The 6,000-nt window shown below is 45.4% G+C and overlaps 1 protein-coding gene across 1 annotated transcript in view; it reads left to right on the forward strand.

The window, feature by feature from the left end:
* The window catches only part of TRMT9B (tRNA methyltransferase 9B (putative)), a 66,624-nt gene extending 64,807 nt beyond the window's left edge, over nt 1-1,817 (forward strand). Inside the window, exon 6 of the mRNA XM_047715856.1 lies at nt 390-1,817. The gene's annotated coding sequence lies outside the window, so the exon portion shown is untranslated. The remainder of the gene's footprint in view (nt 1-389) is intronic.
* Nucleotides 1,818-6,000: the final 4,183 nt, after the last annotated feature.

Raw genomic sequence — 6,000 nt, forward strand, 5'->3', positions numbered from 1 at the left:
AACGCCTGGCGCAGGCTGCATTCCGCCAATTCAAAGGGCGTATGAGGTAAGTGTTACCACACCCCCATCCAGCAGATGGAAAAACCATGGGAGTGAAGCGCGTTACACAGACTTCCCTAGAGCCTCAACCAAGACTGCTCCCCCTCCTCTCTTCTGGGCCCCGACCCTAAATTATGATGATTGGTTAATCGCATAACCTCCATATTAATTGTCCTCAAAACAGGAGCAGGAATATCTCAAAAGAACGCTCACCAACCAAGAACTGGGATTGTAATGCAAATGGAAAGCATTCCGCGGGGCACAGAAAACACACAGAAACCTAAGAGCTAATCACAGAGAAAATACTAACTGTGATTTGTCCTATTTTTGCTTCCGCATGGGTCCCACAGGATGGGATGCCGCCGTAGGAACAAGAATCTTGTCACATTCTGTCCCACCCCCATGAAGGCCTTCCTGAGGAGATGAGGCTCCAGGGATGTCCTCTCTGGGGGGGAGCAGCCTTAGTGCGCCATCCATCTGACCCATCTGGTGGGCCACCTGGGAGAAATGACGGTCACACTGGATCCCTCCTTTGGCAAATAAGTATATCTATTTTGTCTCTTCAACTATAGCTGGGAAACATACAGCTTACTTCAACCCAATTAATTACCAATTAATCCATACAAAACAACATATTTTCTCTACACAGAACATTTGTTTTTCCCTGGATATTATCTCCTCAGGGAGAAGACCGTGGGTCACTACCATGCATCTGTAGCCAGTGTAACTGAGGGCTGAACTCCCTGTATAAGTTATATTCATATTTATACTCACTTTGCAGGGAATTTGGTTGAATGACAGGCATTTCTGTGTTGAGTGAATCATACCACTTCCATTGGATTTTCGGTTAATGTATGTGGAGGGACTTCATTAGGGAAGCGCTGGCAACTGGGAAGGGTCACAAATGTGGACCCCGGTGGAATTTCTGAGAAACTTTAAATATGTGTGAAAACTGTCCCATTTTCCTTAGGTGTTCTCTTAAATACGTATTCTGTAAATATATATATTTATTTGTAAACATCATGTATTTGTCATGAGTGATCAAGAAAAAGTAGCCCTGTATACTTGTCAAAACATTAAATTACCAATTACCATAGAAATATATTTCATTAATAGATTTTTTTGGTTTGTTTCATGGAAATTAAAAAATAGTTGTTAAATACGGTTGTGCTTCATCTGAGGTTGACATGTCTATTGGTATCAAAAGTGCAAAAACTTTTTTCTACAGTATATACAGTTACTTCCACCTTCCCCAGAGGGAGCTAGCAATAGTCTTAAAAGCACAAATTGATGTAAGATATCTTGACTGTTGTAATAATCTGAAGATTTTTTTATTTGCATTAACCAATTATGTTGAGGATCTTTTCGTAATCAGTATTATTTAAAATGGTGTAATTCCTATGCCCATCATATGTCTTAGGTAGTTTGTTTAAATTGTGTGTAAGCGTACTTTTTAAAAAATGTTACTAGGTGAACAATATTATGCCTTTTATCTCCACTCTGAGTGTGACAGGACAGATAAACCTCCATCAATTCAGACAGCCGCCTCTCCTGATACTTCAAAAGAACCTGGCAAATTTGAATTCTATCATCTTTGTCTAAAGGAAACCAAACTTACCATTTAATAATAAGTTGTCTTTAAAGGCTTAGTAGAAGAATATTATTGACTAAAAAAAAAATCTTTTAAGGTGAATAAAAATGTATCAGACCATCCAAAAGTGTGTGTGGAAATATGGTACCGCTATTGAAACACCATTTTTCATGTTCTTGGAACACAAGCACCTTTTGGGACCCATTGTATCAGCCGGTTGTCAGCTCCTTAGCAGAGTGGGGTGTGAAGGGAGAGGGGGTGTGAAGGCAGAGGGGGTGTGAAGGGACAGGGGGTGGCGGTGTGAAGGAAGAGGCTGTGTGCCCAGGGCTCCTGTGGTCCAAATGCAGCTCAGCGGGAGTGTGTTTGGGTAGCAGCTGATGCCCCATCCCTGCACCAGCCTGACCACCTCCCAGTGTCCGTGATGGAAGCAGCTAGCACATCTCCCTGAGTGTCCTTGTGGTGGCTGCTCAGGAGGCAAACATGAAAAGTACTAAAAACAAAATAAGCTCCATGCCAATCTTTTGGCCAAAATCAAGGAAACCTTGGTCCCACCTGCCTTGTACTCTTCGGCTGAAATCTCCGTTTCAGAACATTGCTAGTTATTTGTCCTTAGAAACCATCACACCTTCCATCTTTGCGCTCGTCTGCCGTTTTTTGAAATGTCTAAACATAACTTCCTATGAAGAGCTAGATCCTTAACAGATTTGCTGGCAGATTTTACAGACTTCTCAATGGTTCGATCGGAAGGAAATCGTCAAGTCCATGTATCTGCTCTTTACTGCACACTCACTCCCCAGGGGCAGGACATAGAAAATAGTCCCCACGGGGCTGCACCCCAGACAGCGGAAAACTGCCAGGTTTTGACCCACCAGGGACCTTTCTTGTCACTGACTCCGAGAAGGAGGGATATGCCTGAGCCAAGAAGCAGACCTGCTTCTCCCCAAAGACGCCACACTGTTTGCACACCTTGCGTTAGTTTCCTTCCTTCCAGATCCCCACCTTACTGCAGCCTCCAGCCCAGATCCGTTATCAGGACCGCCTGAACTCACCACCCCAGGCTGCTGTTCTGGTCACCATCTACAGCTCCTTCCATTCAGAGTATTTTACAGCACTACTCGCCATATTCACCTTCAGCAACCAAAAACCTTCCTGGGGCGCCTGGATGTCTCAGTGGGTTAAGTGTCCTACTCTTGATTTCGGCTCAGGTCATGATCTGGGGGTCATAAGAATAAGCCTCACTTTGGGACTCTCTCAAATAAATAAATCTTTAAAAAAAAAAAAAAAACTTCCAGAGTCATCCACAATTTTTTTCCCTTATGTCTCTCCAATTAAAAAAAAAAAAAGAAAAAAGAAAAACACCAAAAAGCAGGGTAGGGGGGTTGACTAAGACCTTCCCAGCTCTAGCCACATTTCTACCTGGTGTCTTTGTCCTCCGTGTCAGCCCCGGCCCTGAGCTCCAGAAACAAAGTCACATTTGCCATTTTATTTTTTTTTTAAGATTTTATTTATTTATTTGACAGAGAGAGATCACAAGTAGACAGAGAGGCAGGCAGAGAGAGAGAGAGAGGGAAGCAGGCTCCCTGCTGAGCAGAGAGCTCGATGCGGGACTCGATCCCAGGACCCTGAGATCATGACCTGAGCCGAAGGCAGCGGCTTAACCCACTGAGCCACCCAGGCGCCCACACATTTGCCATTTTAAAGGGCCTGCTACAAATGGGGTGAAAAGGAGCTCTCCCACCTCGCCTTCAGCATTCTGGGGAGGAAGAGTCCAGCTCTGGCTGATGAATTCAGTTCCTGGGATCAGCTGGCCATGGAGGGACATGTATCAACTTTATTTTGTCTTCTGCCAACATAACCTCTCCTCTTGGATCCTATAGGTCTAAGTCCCTTCCCTCACGGTCCTCTAAGACTCCCAGGTGTAAATAATGAGGGTTCATTTATTCATGAGATTTTTTTTTTTTTTACTATAGTCCCCCCTTTTCTGCCAGGAATATGTTCTGAGATCATCAGTGGATGCCTTGAAACCGTGGATGTACTGAACCCTCTGTATACTATGTTTTTCCCCATACACTTGTACCCGTGAGAGGCTCAATTTATACATTAGACACAGTCAGAGATGAACAATCACCAACAACAAACAGAACCGTAACAATATACTGTCATAAAAGTTAAGTGAAAGTGGTGTCTCTCTCTCTCAAAATCTATTTATCAAAATAGTGTACTCACCCTTCTCATGGCAATGGGAGTTGATAAGACGCCATGATGGTGAACTGAAATGATGCTAATGACGTAGGTTTTGCTGGATCACATCCGGATCACAAGGAGCAGCACCTGTTTCTGCCCGAGGTTGACCGTGGGTAATGGAAACCACGCAGAAGGGGGGCGCGGTGTTTGAGTACAGATAAAACCAATGATGTGCGCTTGGTTCTCAGCGTTAACTGATCAAGGGTTAAAATGAAATCACCAGTGACCAATATGTAACCAATAGTTACTAGCTTTTTCTTTCTCTTGAAAAGAAAGGGGCCGAGGGGCGCCTGAGTGGCTCAGTGGGTTAAAGGCTCTGCCTTCAGCTCAGGTCATGATCCCAGGGTCCTGGAATCAAGCCCCACATCGGGCTCTCTGCTCAGTGGGGAGCCTGCTTCCTCCTCTCTCTGTCTCTGCCTGCCTCTTTGCCTACTTGTCTGTCAAATAAATAAATACAATCTTTAAAAAAAAAAAAAAAAGAAAGAAAGAAAGGGGCCAGGGCACCTGGGTGGCTCAGATGGTTGGGCATCTGCCTTCGGCTCAGGTCGTGACCTCAGAGTCCTGGGATCGAGCCCCAAGTTGGGCTCCCTGCTCAGGTGGGACTCTGCTTCTCCCTCTACCTCTCCCCTGCTTGGGCTCTGTATCTCTCTCCCTTTCTCGCAAATGAATGAATAGAATCTTAAAAAAAAAAAAAGAAAAAAAAAACACAGGGGCCACAGTATTTGACTAAGTGTAAAAGTAAGGGCATGCTATTTTGATATACCAAGGGAAATCCCTCCTTCCCACATGCCATCCCTGAAAAATTAGGGCAGTCAGACCTCTGTGTTCAGAGCTCTCTTGCTCCAGAGGAAAAGCAAGGCCATGAAGTCAACCTCATCCATGCCTTTGAGAGGCCGGAACCCAACCACCCCCCACCAAAGGCCTATCAGTGGAGATGCTGTATTGGCAGGAAGGCTGGAGCAGCCCCACTCACCGGGGAGCCAGTCGGGGCAGTGAGCTGGACCCCCACCACTTCCCCTGGGAGGGGAAGGAACATGACTGGGGATAGCCACATGTGTACCACAAGCCTGAGCACTCGCCCCAGGTTTGGGGAGCTTGGCAAAGATCCTGATGCCCAGAATTGGCACAAAGTGGGAGGAGCTGCCACTTTCGTTTTGTATGGTGGGTCTCTTCCGCGGACATTGTTTCTGTGTGGGACGCGGGACCGGCGTGCCCATCCCGGACACGGGTAAGGGGTTGAGCTGCTGGGGTCATCAGCATGAGGGGCCACTGAAAATTTCTCATCCAAAGAAACATAGTTGGACCCCCAGATTTTGACGAAACAAGAAGACTCTTGTCTTGAAGTTGATTGTTAAGGTGTCCTGACCCGGTCCCACCATCTACAGAAGGGAGGAGTTCGGTGTGTGAGCAGAAATGGCTTGCACACTTGCACACAGGGTTCTCTCTTGCTCCTGGGCATGATGCGCAGCCATCCTGAGGAAACTCACCCTGCTGTCAGCCCTCAAAAGCATACGATCTATATCTCTTTCTTTTTTTTTTTTGTCTTTTTTTAATTACTGTAATATTGGTAACTAATTCAAAAGAACCAGCCCAAGAAAGGTACTGAAGCCATAGGAACAGAACAGAAAAGCTTATTTTTCCATCACTCTAAAGATGGTGATTTTGGGGTGCCTGGGTGGCTCAGTAGGTTAAGCTTCTGCCCTCAGCTCAGGTTATGATCTTGAGGTCCTAGGATCGAGCCCCGCATCGGGCTCTCTGCTCAGCGAGGAGCCTGCTTCCCCCTCTCTTTCTGCCTGCTGCTCTTCTTACTTGTGATAGCTCTCTCTCTCTCTGTCAAATAAATAAAATCTTTAAAAAAAAAACTAGAGATGGTGATTTTAAAACTCCTCATTCCTTTGTATTTTGTGCTAAATAACTTTCGAACAATTCCTCTTCTAGGTAGTTAGACATTTTATGGGAATAAGATACAGTCCCTGGTCCTGTAGACTTAAAAGCGGGCAGAATAGATGTGCACAGTTCTCTCCTTCTGGAATATTCTTCACTCTCCATTTGGCCCAAGTTAATCATGCTTCCAGCGAAGCTTTAATGCATATCTCTCAGGTGGACCCTAGGTGCCCCTGTCCTAA

The sequence above is a fragment of the Lutra lutra genome, chromosome 2, assembly GCF_902655055.1.
Source record: "Lutra lutra chromosome 2, mLutLut1.2, whole genome shotgun sequence".
Taxonomy (NCBI): Eukaryota; Metazoa; Chordata; class Mammalia; order Carnivora; family Mustelidae; genus Lutra; species Lutra lutra.